The sequence below is a fragment of the Mauremys mutica genome, chromosome 4 (genome assembly GCF_020497125.1).
Source record: "Mauremys mutica isolate MM-2020 ecotype Southern chromosome 4, ASM2049712v1, whole genome shotgun sequence".
In the NCBI taxonomy this organism is placed as follows: Eukaryota; Metazoa; Chordata; order Testudines; family Geoemydidae; genus Mauremys; species Mauremys mutica.
The window spans coordinates 164,233,145-164,247,308 of NC_059075.1; the positions used below are offsets into that span (position 1 = coordinate 164,233,145).

Consider the following 14,164-nt stretch of genomic DNA (forward strand, 5'->3'; position numbering starts at 1 on the left):
CCCTGGCACCCTCAATTCAGTCCTCTTGTGCATTTGCAGGATGATGCAGACTTTAATGACATAAACCCATAATATTTTTTCCCCCACGTGACCCCACTGGCCTTTTCCAGTGTACATGGTTTTCTTCTCAGGGGCTGTGTACTGAAGGAGTTCTGGTTGCCTGTAGGAGCCACTGCCTCATTTACTGCAGAAGTATAACAATTGCAACAGGCAATGGCTCCATTCTGGAATTTCCTAACTTGAGAGTGCTATCAGCCCTTTGCAGCCTATTTAGATCTCCTAATGAATGTGCCATTTCCTACTATGTTCTATAGCTTGGCTGTCCTTTACTGAGGATGATCCACAGTCTTTATGGACAAAGGGTTGAGGTTTTTTTTAGGATAGTCCATCCATTCATTTATCTAGGTATTTCCAGTGTCAATTATTGTTCGCCTTTGACCAAATGGACAGAAACAAGGAAGGACTAACTCAACCCCCTGATAGACCAACAAGTGCCACCAGTTGATCTAAAGGGAAGACTGACACATACAAAGAAAGCGATTCGATGGAGATGTTAAAAGAACGAAAGGATGTTCTTTCTTTCTTCTTGATTTCGAAATAGCATCATTTATTTATTATGAATTATTATTCGATTAAAGAAAGGGTGGTGGGTTGGGGAACTTGTGTGGTAAGGATGTTTTATGCAGAAGTTTCCATTGTTTGGCACATGCAGCTGATCTGAAGTGCCATGCAGTGCTAGGTTTGGGGTAACAAGCACTCTCACAATGGCAACGAGCCGTTTCAGAACTCTGATGCAATCTTCTCTTCATGCTGATCATCTATGGTGGCCTTTAACCTTAGTCTCATCTCAGGTTCTTCCCACCTATGGAATGCTCTCTAGTGATTTGCTGCCTTCTCATGGCATGCCACATTTCTAGCGAGATTTTTCCGGTCCTTTGTTCCTGTAGAATGCACATGTGGCTGGAACATTAGACTGGAGGAGTTTGCAACAAAAACAGTATGCAGCATTCTGGGGTTTTGAGTACCTAAGCCATGGCCTCTCCACTTTGTCACCATTGGGGATTTCACACCAGGAATATGTTGGATGGAAACTTCTATTTTTATTGTCTTTGGGGAACCTGAAGTTTTTCAGTTGCTGTGGCCCAGGCAGTACAAGGAAGTCCCTCAGGCTACTGCTCAAGTGGGTCCACAGTCCTGGATCATCTAGACTTAAGGAACTAAACTCAGCAGCAGCTGTTTCTTACACCTCCACCAAACTCTTCTCTGAGCTACACTTTTCTTCAGGAATGTGCATGGTTACATCCATTTGAGATGAAGATCAGGATGCTGAAGTAGCTGCCAGGTCACCAGCACTCTGACTAACTGGAAGATCAGGCATCTCCTCACCACTCACATCCTCACTGGGGCCGGAAGGCTCAACGTGAACATTTGTGTCTATGTATCTCAGGAGAGCTCCTTCCTGCTTAGACAGAAAAGCTTCCTTTGCTTTCTTTCTTTTTCTGAATGCTGCCCCAGAGGGGCGTTTTCTTCTTTCACTCATGACTGCTGTTCTGTGCCAGCTAGTGTGGCTCTCAACACTCCGTTGAAGGAGACAAATAAGCAGGCTGGTAGCAGGGCCTGAGTCAGGGAAGATATCAGCGTCCTAAGGGCCTACTTGGCTCCTACTACATCAGTTGACTGCCTGTTCTCCTCAAGCAGACTCAGGGAAGCAGCAGGAAACAGGAAGCTCCCTGACAAGCTGGTGTTAATCAGTCCAGGCTCCTGGGGGTGCTGGAGAGGTACATAAGAGGCTCCTCCTCCTCTCTCTCCCTGCAGCTCCTGTTGCTTTCTGTTATTCCCTCTCCCCTTTTCTCCTGCCTGCCTGATATGTCTCTTGTGCCCCCCTTCCTCCAGCACAGCACTCCACCATCTCTGTGCATCTAGAGCAGAGAGAAAACACACACCAGCACCAGACACAATTTTCTACACTCTGGGTCCTAGTCGCATCCTCCCACAGTCTGGCACCTGTGGCAGCCGCCTCAGTTGGCCTCATGGTAAGGCCAGCCCTGTCCTATGGGCACGGAGAACGTAACTCCCATTGAGGTCAGCCAGGGAGGCTGGATATGCACATTGCAGGAAACAGACGGTCAGGGCAGCATAATCCACTGAAAAAAACGCGTCTTGCTAATTACAACCCAGGCTCTCACTGTGTGGCTCTTCGTCCTGCCTCTGTTGGCTGGAGCATGAGCAGAGCTTTATGAGACAGCTGCTGCGGCTGTGGCCAGCCAGCAAAGCGCGTTTCCCATCGTCTCTCTTCTGGCTGTGGATGTTTGACTGCAGCAGCTCTGCAGAGGTCCCAGCCTCGCTCTCTAATGTCCATTCTCCCCTTGCTTGCATGGCGCTTCATGGACCATGGAGTAGCCTCAGGAAAACATCCCAGCTGTGAACACAGGCACCAGTACTGATTCCCCAAGCTAAAGTCCCCTTTGCAATCCAGGGAACCAGCCTGGGTTGTCCAGAGCGCAGGGTTTGGCCCACGGTGACTGCAGACACTGCCTCTGCTGCACAGCGACTCCTGGGACCCCTCTAGCCCATCAGCACGCGGCTCTCCCGCATTCTGCTGAGCGGCTGATATCTGGGGGAACAGAAACCCTTTGTTAGAGATGGAAAATCTCCCAGGAACACTCTGTCAATGGCTGCCAGAGGCCGTCCATGTGAAACCCCAAATGTGCATCCCCTTGGATTCCCACAGGGGAGATCTCAGCTCATTCACTTGTCACCCGTGGCTGCAGTCTCTGACAGGGGGAATGTAGAGGGGTTTTTGCCAATGGTCCCTTCTACAGTACCCATAATAGGAGGAGGTTTGGCTTTGTGATGTAAGGTCTGGGTCTGAGAATCAGGGCTCCTGGGTTCTGTGACTCTGGAATGAAGTGTGATCTAGTGGGTGGAGCTGGATTTGTTGACAGTGAGTAAGAGGGGCTTGTGCTGAAGGACCCTGGGTCAATCCCCATCAATTCCTGTGATGTCTACATGTGGCCAGGATTTTACTTACCTCTCAATGTAGGTTATTTAGCCCATTCCTGGACACACATTTTAAGGAAGTTTCCATTGTTTGGCATATGTAGCTGATCTGAAGTGCCACACAGTGCTGGGTTTTGGGTAGCAGCATTCTCACAATGGCAATGAGCCTTTTCAGAACATTTTGCCAGTAAAGAGACTCTGATGCAATCTTCTCTTGATGCTGATCAGAAAGGGTGGTGGATTGGGGAACTTGTGTGGTAAGGATGTTTTATGCAGAAGTTTCCATTGTTTGGCACATGCAGCTGATCTGAAGTGCCATGCAGTGCTAGGTTTGGGGTAACAAGCACTCTAACAATGGCAACGAGCCTTTTCAGAACTCTGATGCAATCTTCTCTTCATGCTGATCATCTATGGTGGCCTTTACCCTTAGGCTCATCTCAAGCTCTTTCCGCCTATGAGATGCTCTCTAGTGATTTGCTGCCTTCTCATGGCATGCCACATTTCTAGCCAGATTTTTCCAGTCATTTGTTCCTGTAGAACGCAATGTGGCTGGAACGTTAGACTGGAGGAGTTTTGCAACAAAAACAGTATGCAGTATTCTGGGTTTTTGAGTACCTAAGCCATGACCTCTCCACTTTGTCACCATTGGGGATTTCACACCAGGAATGTGTTGGATGGAAGCTTCTATTTTCATTGTCTTTGGGGAACCTGAAGTTTTTCACTTGCTGTGGCCCAGGCAGTACAAGGAAGTCCCTCAGGCTACTGCTCAGGTGGGTCCACAGTCCTGGATCATCTAGACTTAAGGAACTAAACTCATCAGCAGCTGTTTCTTGTGCCTCCACCACACTCTTCTCTGATCTACACTTTTCTTCAGGCATGTGCATGGTTTACATCCATTTGGGATGGAGATATGGATGCTGCAGTAGCTGCCAGGTCGCCTGCACTCTGACTAACTGGAAGATCAGGCATCTCTTCACCACTCACATCCTCACTGGGGATGGAAGGCTCACCGTGAACATTTGTGTCTCTGTATCTCAGGAGAGCTCCTTCCTGCTTAGACAGAAAAGCTTCCTTTGCTTGCTTTCTTTTTTTGAATGCTGCCCCAAAGGGGTGTTTTCTTCTTTCACTCATGACGGCTGTTCTGTGGCAGCTAGAGTGGCTCTCGACACTCAGTTGAAGGGGACAAAGAAGCAGGCTGGTAGCAGGGCCTGAGTGAGGGAAGATATCAGCCTCTTAAGGGCCTAACCGGCTCCTACTACTTCAGGAAATAGGAAGCTCCCTGAGAAGCTGGTGTTAATCAGTCCAGGCTCCTGGGGGTGCTCAAGAGGTACATAAGAGGCTCCTCCTCCTCTCTCTCCCTGAAGCTCCTGTTGCTTTCTGTTATTCCCTCTCACCTTTTCTCCTGCCTGCCTGTTATGTCTCTTGGGCCCCCTTCCTCCAGCACAGCACTCCACCATCTCTGTGCATCTCGAGCAGCGAGAAAACATATGCACCAGCACCAGACAATTTTTCTACACTCTGGATCCTAGTGGCGCCCGCCCACAGTCTGGCACCTGTGGCAGCCGCCTCAGTTCGCCTCATGGTAAGGCCAGCCCTGTCCTATGGGCACGGAGAACCTAGCTCCCACTGAGGTCAGCCAGGGAGGCTGAATGTGCACATTGCAGGAAATAGACGGTCAGGGCAGCATAATCCACTGAAAAAACCACGTCTAGCTAATTGCAAATCAGGCTATCCCAGTGTGGCTCTTCGTCCTGCCTCTGTTGGCTGGAGCATGAGCAGAGCTTTATGAGACAGCTGCTGTGGCTGTGGCCAGCCATTGAAGCGAGTTTCCCATCGTCTCTCTTCTGGCTGTGGATGTTCGACTGCAGCAGCCCTGCAAAGGCACCGGCCTCGCTCTCTAATGTCCATTCTCCCCTTGCTTGCATGGCGCTTCATGGACCATGGAGTAGCCTCATGAAAACATCCCAGTTGTGGACACAGGCACCAGCACCAATTCCACAAGCTAAAGTCCCCTTTGCAATCCAGGGAACCAGCCTGGGTTGTCTGGAGCGCAGGGTGTGGCCCATGGTGACTGCAGACACTGCCCCTGCTGCACAACGACTCCTGGGACCCTCTAGCCCATCAGCACTCGGCTCTCCCGCATTCGGCTGAGCGGTTGAGATCTGGGGGAACAGAAACCCTTTGTTAGAGATGGAAAATCTCCTCCCAGGAACACTCTGTCAATGGCTGCCAGAGGCCATCCCTGTGAAACCCCAAATGTGCAGCCCCTCGGATTCCCACAGGGGAGATCTCAGCTCATTCACTTGTCACCCGTGGCCGCAGTCTCTGACAGGGGGAATGTAGAGGAGGTTTTTGCCAATGGTCCCTTCTACAGGGCACAGAATGGGAGGAGGTTTGGCCTTGTGATGTGAGGCCTGGCTCTGAGAATCAGGGCTCCTGGGATCTGGGGCTCTGGAATGGGGTGTGGTCTAGTGAGTGGAGCTGGATTTGTTGACAGTGAGTGGGAGGGGCTTGTGCTGAAGGACCCTGGGTCAATCCCCACTAATTCCTGTGATGTCTACATGTGGCCACGATTTTACTTACCTCTCAATGTAGGTTATTTAGCCCATTCCTGGACACATGTGTTACATCTGCTGCTGGCCATCCCTGAGATGGAGGTCCTTCATCCACACAAGGACATGGCACATCAAGGTCAATCCAGCAGCTCTCATCTGGTCTTCACCTCCGCAATGGACGGTGAGCCCTAGCCTGATCAGAGAAAGACAGGGTGGTGTTCTTCAGGGGAATCTGCTAGTGCTCCTGTATTCCCTGCTCCACCTCACACCTCGACAGGCTAAGGGGTTTCCAAAGATACCACTACTCTCAGATAAACAGAGCATCTGAGATGAGGTCAGTGTGGGTGGATTTACTGAGCAGACTGGTTCTAACGGAAGAACAGATTTCTCCCCTGCTCTGGGGAGATTCCCATAGGAAAAGTCTCTGATGGTGGGGGTGGGGGCAATGCAAACCCTCAGCCCCTTGAATGGCAGGAAATCAGGACTCGGGGAGTTAAGGGGTGTCTCTGTCCTACTGAAGGGAGCAGACCTGGAGAGCAGGAAGAGCACTAGTGGCATTGTAGGAAAGCCAGTGACTTCTACCTGTGAAGGTGGCTGAAGCTTCTGGCAGACATTAGAGTTCCGGATCCTTACATCTCCTTTGGGGATCTTTTTCATAGGAATAAAATAAGGACACCACACAGAGAATGACATTTGAATCCCAGGGAAAAGGGATGATCTCAGCCAGGCTACGTACCAGGAACCCAATTTTTGTCCCAAGAGCCACAATTACCCAGATGAGGTTTTCTTCCCCATTTGCTTTCAGGTTATTTACTCACAGTATTCATTTGTTTGCTTTGCCGGGTCTCCACTCTCTGCAGTTGTTCATTGGTTTTAGTAACAATCTTTCAGTTTTTGATTCTCTTTCCTCTTCTTACAGTGGAGCATCTGCTTAGCACTTTTTTTAAAAATAAAAATAAATTGAAACCAAAATCCTGATCTTACATTGAAGAGGAAGGTTTCTGAGAATTTGGCTGCAGAACTTTAGTGTCTGCATATTTCAGTCACTATTAATTATTCAGGTGCAGGTCTGATGCAATCTGCACACTCAAGAATGCCCATATGATGCACGGGGGGGGGCCTTAGAATACCTGTTAAAAGAGAAGAAGAGAGTAGATTAAAAGGTGGGGAAATCAACCAATGCATCAGCACGTCTCTGCATCATTGAAGCACCAGGCATAGGAGCAAAACAGGCTAAAAATCCCCATGGTTCTTTCCCACTAGACAGACATCCAAAAAGAAAAAGGCTTTCAGACAATTATTTCCTTACACTCTGACGGGGTGAAATTCAGCCCTGTGCAGCCAGCCAGGGCAAGGTCTGTGCATCACAGCGGGGTTAAGTGGCACTTCACTGCCCAGGTGCTGGGAGACTTCGGTGGCACAGTTTTCCTCCTGGATTGGAACAGCCGGCTGGAATCCTGTGAGGTACAGAGCAGAGAGAGGTTAGGGCCACAACGTTCACCTCAGAGGCTGAGCTTCTACAGACTTTTGGGATGTTCCCATTGGAGGAGGAGGATTTTGGCCAGCCCCAGCTCAGAGCTTTCAGTCACTTCAACCAGTGATTCTCTGGCACAGTTGATCTAAAGCAGCTGAACTTTTCAGGCCTTGCCCCCATCTCCGACCCCCCTCCCACCTCGCATTGCCCTCTAACAGCCCTCTCCCTTCTCTCGATCCCTGCCAAGCCCAAATACAGAGCCTAGCCCACGCTCCTCCTCTCTTAGACCCTCTCCTCACACGACCCTCCCCTACCTTTGAGAGGCTGATCCCGGTGCCCTTTACCCAGCTCCTGGAGAAATCATGGCTCCTCAGGACAACCTGGGAGTGGGTGGTTCCAACCTCTGTGTGGGGTGCGTGGTTTTCCGTCTAAGCTTCACTGAGAGCCAGCATGTCTCGATTTCACAGGATGAGTGAAGTCTAGGAAACGCTGCACTTCTTGAGGACTTCCAACTTTGCCCCATTTATCAATGGCTTCCACCTTATTTGCATCAATCATAACATCTTCTGGGGAGAGGATGTACCCCCAAAACTCTGTGGAGAGTTGGCTGGAGGTTCCGCTTTTCCAATTCTGCGTTGAGACCATGCAGCCGAAACCTCTCCAGGTTCGGATGTGCTGCGCGTGCTGCTCTGGGTTCTCCAAAAAGAGACGTATGTCACCCCAATAGATGACACTGTCCCCAAATACATCACTGATTAAGTGTTTCAAGGTCAGGGGACCGTTAGTTAGCTCAAATAGCATATCAGACCGTTAAAATGTCCATCGTGTGTTTTGAAATCTGTCTTCCATTTGTCCCTTGCCCAAACGAGCCTTAGATTGGAAATCCTTGCAGAGGAAGTTTGATGAAACCCTTTGCAGATTTCCTGTGAGCCAACAATTGTGGGATTCGCAGCAGAGGGTCTTCTTCCTCTTATTCACTCCTGGTGGAGCATAAGGCGTCAACCATTCTCCTCCATTCGTTTCGTTCTTGAGCGAGGCAGCAAATTTCATCCCACTTCATTCCCATGCCTTTCATTTCCTCTTCAATGGTCCTTCGCCACGTCCCCAATGGTCTACCTCTCCTCCTTCTTCCTTGTGGTGTCCATCGTAGGGCAATATGAGGGTGTCTATCAGCACCCATTCTCAACACATGCCCCAACCATCTCCATCTTCGTTGTTTGGCTTCATCCACTATGTTGTTAATGCCCGTTAATCGGCTCACTTCAACATTGGTGATACGCTGCGGCCAGTGTATGTTAAGAATTCGCCTAAGACACCTTCCTTCAAAACCCCAAAGCCGACTTTCTATCTTCTTTTTGGTCCTCCATGTTTCCACCGCATAAAGCAACATAGAGCGGACGTTCGACCTGTAGATCTCTACCTTGGTTTTCACTTGCAAGATGGCCGACCTCCAAATGTTCTGAAGTCTATAGAATGCAGTTGCTGCAAGACCAATTCTGGTAGATATCTCCTTCTGAATATTACCATCAGCTGATATGTAACTACCAAGATATTTAAAATCGTTCACCTCCTCCAATTCTACGTCACATACTACTGTCTTCGTCGAGCTGGCTGTTTTTACTTTCATTGTTTTGCTCTTACCGGTGTGGATATTAAGTCCCACGCACCTTGCTGCTCTACCTACTCTATCAGTCTTCTCTTGAAGGTCCATCTGAGAACTTGAAATCAGGGCGATGTCATCCGCAAAGTCACAATCTTCAATATGACCAGAGGGTCCCCATGCGATCCCTCTTGGCCTATCTTCGGTGGCTTTCCGCATCACCCAGTCTATAACCACAAGAAATAGGATGGGTGAAATAACACATCCTTGTCTAACTCCCGTTCTCACATGGAACCACTCGCTCCGCTGTCCTTCATGGCGAACACAACACTTATTATCGGCATACATATCTTTGAGGATGTTAATAACTTTCGGAGGGAATCCATATGTTTTTAGGATATTCCAGAGAGATGGATGGTGGACGCTATCAAATGCCTTCTCGAAATCAAGGTAGTTAATGAACAGTGGCGAGTTCCATTCAAGGGATTGTTCCATTATCATACGTAATACAAATATCTGATCAACGTATCCTCTCCCACTCCTAAATCCTGTTTGTTCTTCCCTCAGGATCTCTTCTACTGCTTGTCTTATTCTCTGTAACAGGACTCTGCAGAAAACCTTCCCGAGCACTGATAACAGGTTTATACCTCTCCAATTATCACACAAAGACAAATCACCCTTCTTTGGTAATTTCACAATGATACCTTTCTTCCATGCTTCAGGTACTTTCTCTTCTTCCCATGCCTTGTTGAATAGCTCCTCTAGAATCCCGGCACTCATATTCAGGTCGGCTTTTAGCATTTCTGCGGTTATTCTATCTTCGCCTGGTGCCCTATTTTCTTTTGTCTGTCTAATGGCCTCTTCTATCTCTCGCTCTGTGATAGGCCCTTGTTCTACCTCCATCTGAAAACTCGTTTCCTCTATTTCAACTACCTCTTCAGGATTTGGTCTATTTAGAGTCTCTCTAAAATGCTCTGCCCATCGATTAATTTGTTCTTTCTCTTCTATCAATATTCTCCCATTCTTTCCTCTAACTGCTGTTGACCTATTGCTGAACCCTCCTGTCAAAGTCCTCGTGATTCTATACACAGTTCTTGTGTCGCCCCGCACGGCTGCTGATTGTGCCTCTCTTGACAGACTGGTAATATAATCCCTTTTATCTTTTCGAACACTTCTCTTCACAGCCTTGTTTTTCTCCCTGTATTCTTCATTCGCAGCTTTCTGTTGTTCACCACTTCCAGTCAGCATACGTAATTTTGCTATCTTCCTCTCCTCAATGAGTATGTATGTATGATCTGAAATCCATACTTTCCGCTCTCTTTTCTTATAGCCAAGCACTGTCTTGCTGGCCTCCGCATATACCTTCTCAACGTTATCACAAATAGTATGTATATTACCAGTTCGCAAATCATTTAGAAGTTGAAACTTTTTCGAGAGCTCCAGTATGAACTGTGCCTTTACCGACGGTTCTTTCAACTTCCTTGAGTTGAAAATTTGTTGCCCATAAACTTTCTTCGTCTTTCTCAGTTTTATCTGAAGCTTACTCAATACAAGGTGATGATCGCCACCTACATCTGCACTTCTTGATACTCTGGTGTCCAACAACGACCCTCTCCACTTTCGATTGATCGCAATGTGATCAATTTGGTTCCTGGTTTTCCCATCCGGTGATATCCACGTCAACTTGTGTATAGTCTTGTGTTGGAAAATTGTTCCACCTATCACCAGTCCATTCTCAAGACATAAATCTACAAATCGTTGACCATTATCATTTCTCTCTCCAACTCCTTCCCGCCCCATACATGCTTCATACCCGTCGTTATTGGAACCGACTTTAGCGTTGAAGTCGCCCATCAAAATCAGGATGTCGTGGCATGGGGTCTTAAGTATCTCTTCCTGAAGTCTGATATAGAACAAGTCTTTTTCCTCTTCCTCGGCTTGTTCAGTAGGTGCATAACATTGGATGATGGTGGTCTTCGCATATCTGGAGAAGAATCTCGCTCTTATTATTCTGGAGGTAACAGGACTCCATCCTAACAAACTCTTTCTCGTCTGTTTGTCGACAAGGATGCCCACCCCTTCATGGTGATATCCATCTGTGCATCCTGAATAAAAAATTGTCTCACCAGAGTCCAGTGTTAACATACCAGTGTCCGTCCACCTCATCTCACTGATCCCAAGGATGTTAATACCATATTTTCTCATTTCCTTTGTTACTAATGCTGTTCTCCCTGTTTCATACATTGTTCGAACATTCCATACCGCTATCTTTATTTGTTTTTTGGGTTTAACCAGAGACTCCATCGAAACAGGGACTTCCTTTTGGCTTTGATCCCTGTTTGTCATATTTGGCATCTCTGGCTGGCTACCTACGATTTTGTGAATTTCTGGAGATTTGATTGACGTTTCTGTGGCACTTTTTTTTTGTGGCAGCAGAGGGTAATGGTTTCAAATGATCACTTTGTTCAGGAGCTGATTGTCTAAAGAGAGGCGTAGCAGAGTCCCAAATTTCTTCTTCCCCAAAAGGGCCTGCTCTTAGGACCGGTTTTCATGACTGTATGCAGGGAGATCCACTAATTCTGGTCCCAACAATGCATAAATACAGAGTAAAAGCAGCTTTCAACCAAGGTGGTAGGTCAATAGGGCAGTCATAGTCCCGGTCCAGAGGTAACGAGTCCACATTTCTTTCGAAGGTATCCATGTAATCTTGGTATTTATCAGGAACGCCACCATCAATCAAACCCTAACCCCTCCCCTTGACCCTCCCAAGCCCTACCCGTTGACCCCTTAGTCTCTCCCACCTGTCACCGGAAGTCCCGCCCCATGGGGGGGTTTAACTCCGGGGTCAAGGTGGCCACATGACTGGAAGCAAGGTGTATCATGTGACCCCTCTAAGAACTCCTCCCACCACTCTCTACCAATCAGGATGGGTTTCATCCCAGAAGGACCATCCTGAGAGGAGATTTGACCAGTCAGGGTGAGTTCCGAGGTGGGGTGACCCATCCAGAAGTGGGTCGTGTGACCCCTCTAAGAACTCCTCCCACCGCCATCTACCAATTAGGATGGGTTTGACCCGATAGGACTGCCCTAAGAGGAGATTTTGACCAATCAGGGAGAATTCCGGGGCAGGGTGAGCCGTCCGGAAGTGGGCCGTATGACCCCACTAAGAACTCCTCCCAAGGCCCTCTGCCAATCAGAGTGCAGCACCATTACCCCTTAAGTCCCAGCGCCGGACAGATGAAGCCATCTCTTACCAAGGACACATGGTTTAGAAATCGTGGGAAGGCTGCTGAGAGGAAACCTGGACTCCTTCACCATCCCCGTGAGAACTTCAGACTGTCTTCATCCCAAGGGTCTTTGACTATCCGCGGAGAAAGCGCTACATCAGCGACAGTGCCGAGGAGGAGGAGGGAGTGACTGAGGGGAGCCCTTCGGCCCAGCCATTGATGGATAAACCGGAACCAGAACCCCAAACCCAACTGCTTGTGAGACACCCCAATGAGCATGGTGACCTCTCTTTGTCCACCCACTTAGAGGTGGAATGCGATTGAGGCTGGGGGGAGTCACCGGTGGACAAGGTGAATGGTAAAGACGTCACACAGGTAAATGAATGATTAAGAAGCAATCGCTTCTTAACGGGTAAGGAACCAGGAGTTGTGTAAATCTAAAAACAAACACTGTGGTGCTTACACTGTTTCTGTTCTGAAAATCTCTCAACAGCTCGACAATGCCTTTCTAGACGGCCTGGAAGCCCTGGACAGCGTTGCATCAAGCAGGGAAGATGAACTGGGCCCACCTCGGTTTTGCTCAATGCCGATACAAATTGTTGAAGAGGACTCTGCGGATGATGGTCATGAGGGGTTTCGGAGGAGGCTTGGCATAGAACTAACTCAGCCAGTGCCACGTCGTGAGCGTAAAAAAGTCACGCAGACTATTGTACGCGTTGCTGTTTATGCTGCCCTTAAGCACTGCCTGAGGGAAAAGCTTTGTGAAGATTGCGAGGGCCGTGTCATAGATGCGCCAGGCCAACAGCCCCACGACTGAGTGTCTTGCACTTCAGTGGATATAAACCACAAGCTCTGGGGCCTATGTGCTGAGCTGGGTTTGGAAAGCTGATTAAACACCGTGATTGCCAGAGGTTCTGCTGTGCAATGTCTGTGCCTAAGCCAAGAACATTTAGTGCAAGGGGGGACCTTGTTCAATGCTGTGCAGTTGAGTGGAGCCCCTGACTGTGTTTTAAAGAAAATAACCTGCTTACAGCTGGAGTGAAAAAATTGCAGGCACCTTCTGGTTCATTTTCTTTAAAACACAGTCAGGGTCTCCACTCACTCACTTGCACAGCATTTCTCCAGTTATGGCAATCATGTGAACAAGGACCCACAAATTGTGGGGTTTTTGCTATAAAACCTGTTGAAAAATCTCTATTCAGGGGTAAGCCAGTTCGCTGGTCCCCGCCCCCGGCATGCTCGTAATAAAGGGGCCTCGTGTGATTCTGATCCAAACACAACGCGGGGTCATTTATCCACGACACGGCGTGATATTGGCCGTCTAGTCTGCACAAAAAGTTACAGATTCCTGCTTAAGGAAAAGACTATTTGTAAGGAATCTAAAAGGATTCAGCTAGAGAATGGTGAGGGGACAAACACGCAATAGAAAACTTGGTAGCTGTAAATTTTAAAATAAACCCTATTGAAACGGGCTTTGTGACTATCTGTGTTTCTGTTCAAAGGCCTTTGGCCCTTAAATGAGCTAAAAGTGTTAATGAAGCATCTTGGCTTGGTTTCAAGGAGCTGTATGTCTTTTAAATAAAAAATCAATTGTTTGTGAGAAGCTAGCGCTTGTGGGTTTTGAGTGTAAAAGTGACCCATTTACAGCAAAAAGCTGAAATGTATGTTGTGGGTGGGGGGAAAATCCTAAGAAATGTGCTTACAGTAAAACAAGCAGGCTGTTCAGACCTGTGTTTGAGTACAATACAGTTGACTTATCCTGTTGAACTGAGTGGGTTTAACCCCCCCCCCCACTGAATAGCCAGGGTGACTGCGATTACTTACCCTTGTTGCCATAGGGTTAAATTTGATGGGGGTGGGTGGGGGTGGATGGTGAGTTCTGATTAATATGAAATGAAATAAAACCTCAGGAATTCGCAGATGCTATTGGACAGTTTCAATATAACTGCTGGAGTTGGCAGAACTCAATTAGACAGTTTCAATATGACCCCAGGAGTTGGTGGAACACTATTGGACAGATTAAATATGGCCCTGGAGTTGATCGAATGCTCTGGGTCATTCTTTCTAGAAAACACCCCCACCCCAAACTTTAAGCATGAAAGAAACGTGTTTAAAAAAAAAAAAACCCAAGCCCCAAGACATTCATTGTTATCTGCAAAGGGCCCCCCGCTTGGAAATGGGGACTGTTCAATACTCTAAGAAGGCCCCACAGAAACATTTCTTTTAACTTACAGAAAAAAGGAAAAAAGAAAAAAAAAGCCCTGTTGTGCAGACAGCTTGGTTCCCCCACCCCAGATCACCACAGGGG

The 14,164-nt window shown here is 47.9% G+C and overlaps 1 protein-coding gene and 1 long non-coding RNA gene across 2 annotated transcripts in view; one reads left to right on the plus strand and one right to left on the minus strand.

The window, feature by feature from the left end:
• LOC123369244 (maestro heat-like repeat-containing protein family member 7) overlaps positions 1-14,164 on the plus strand; it is a 710,553-nt gene that overhangs the window by 671,144 nt on the left and 25,245 nt on the right. The window lies entirely within an intron of this gene.
• LOC123369723 lies at positions 6,464-7,409 on the minus strand. Its single transcript, XR_006579133.1, has 3 exons — positions 7,344-7,409; positions 6,865-7,012; positions 6,464-6,685 (listed from the first exon to the last, which is right to left on the minus strand). It is a non-coding gene; the product is annotated as an uncharacterized LOC123369723 (long non-coding RNA).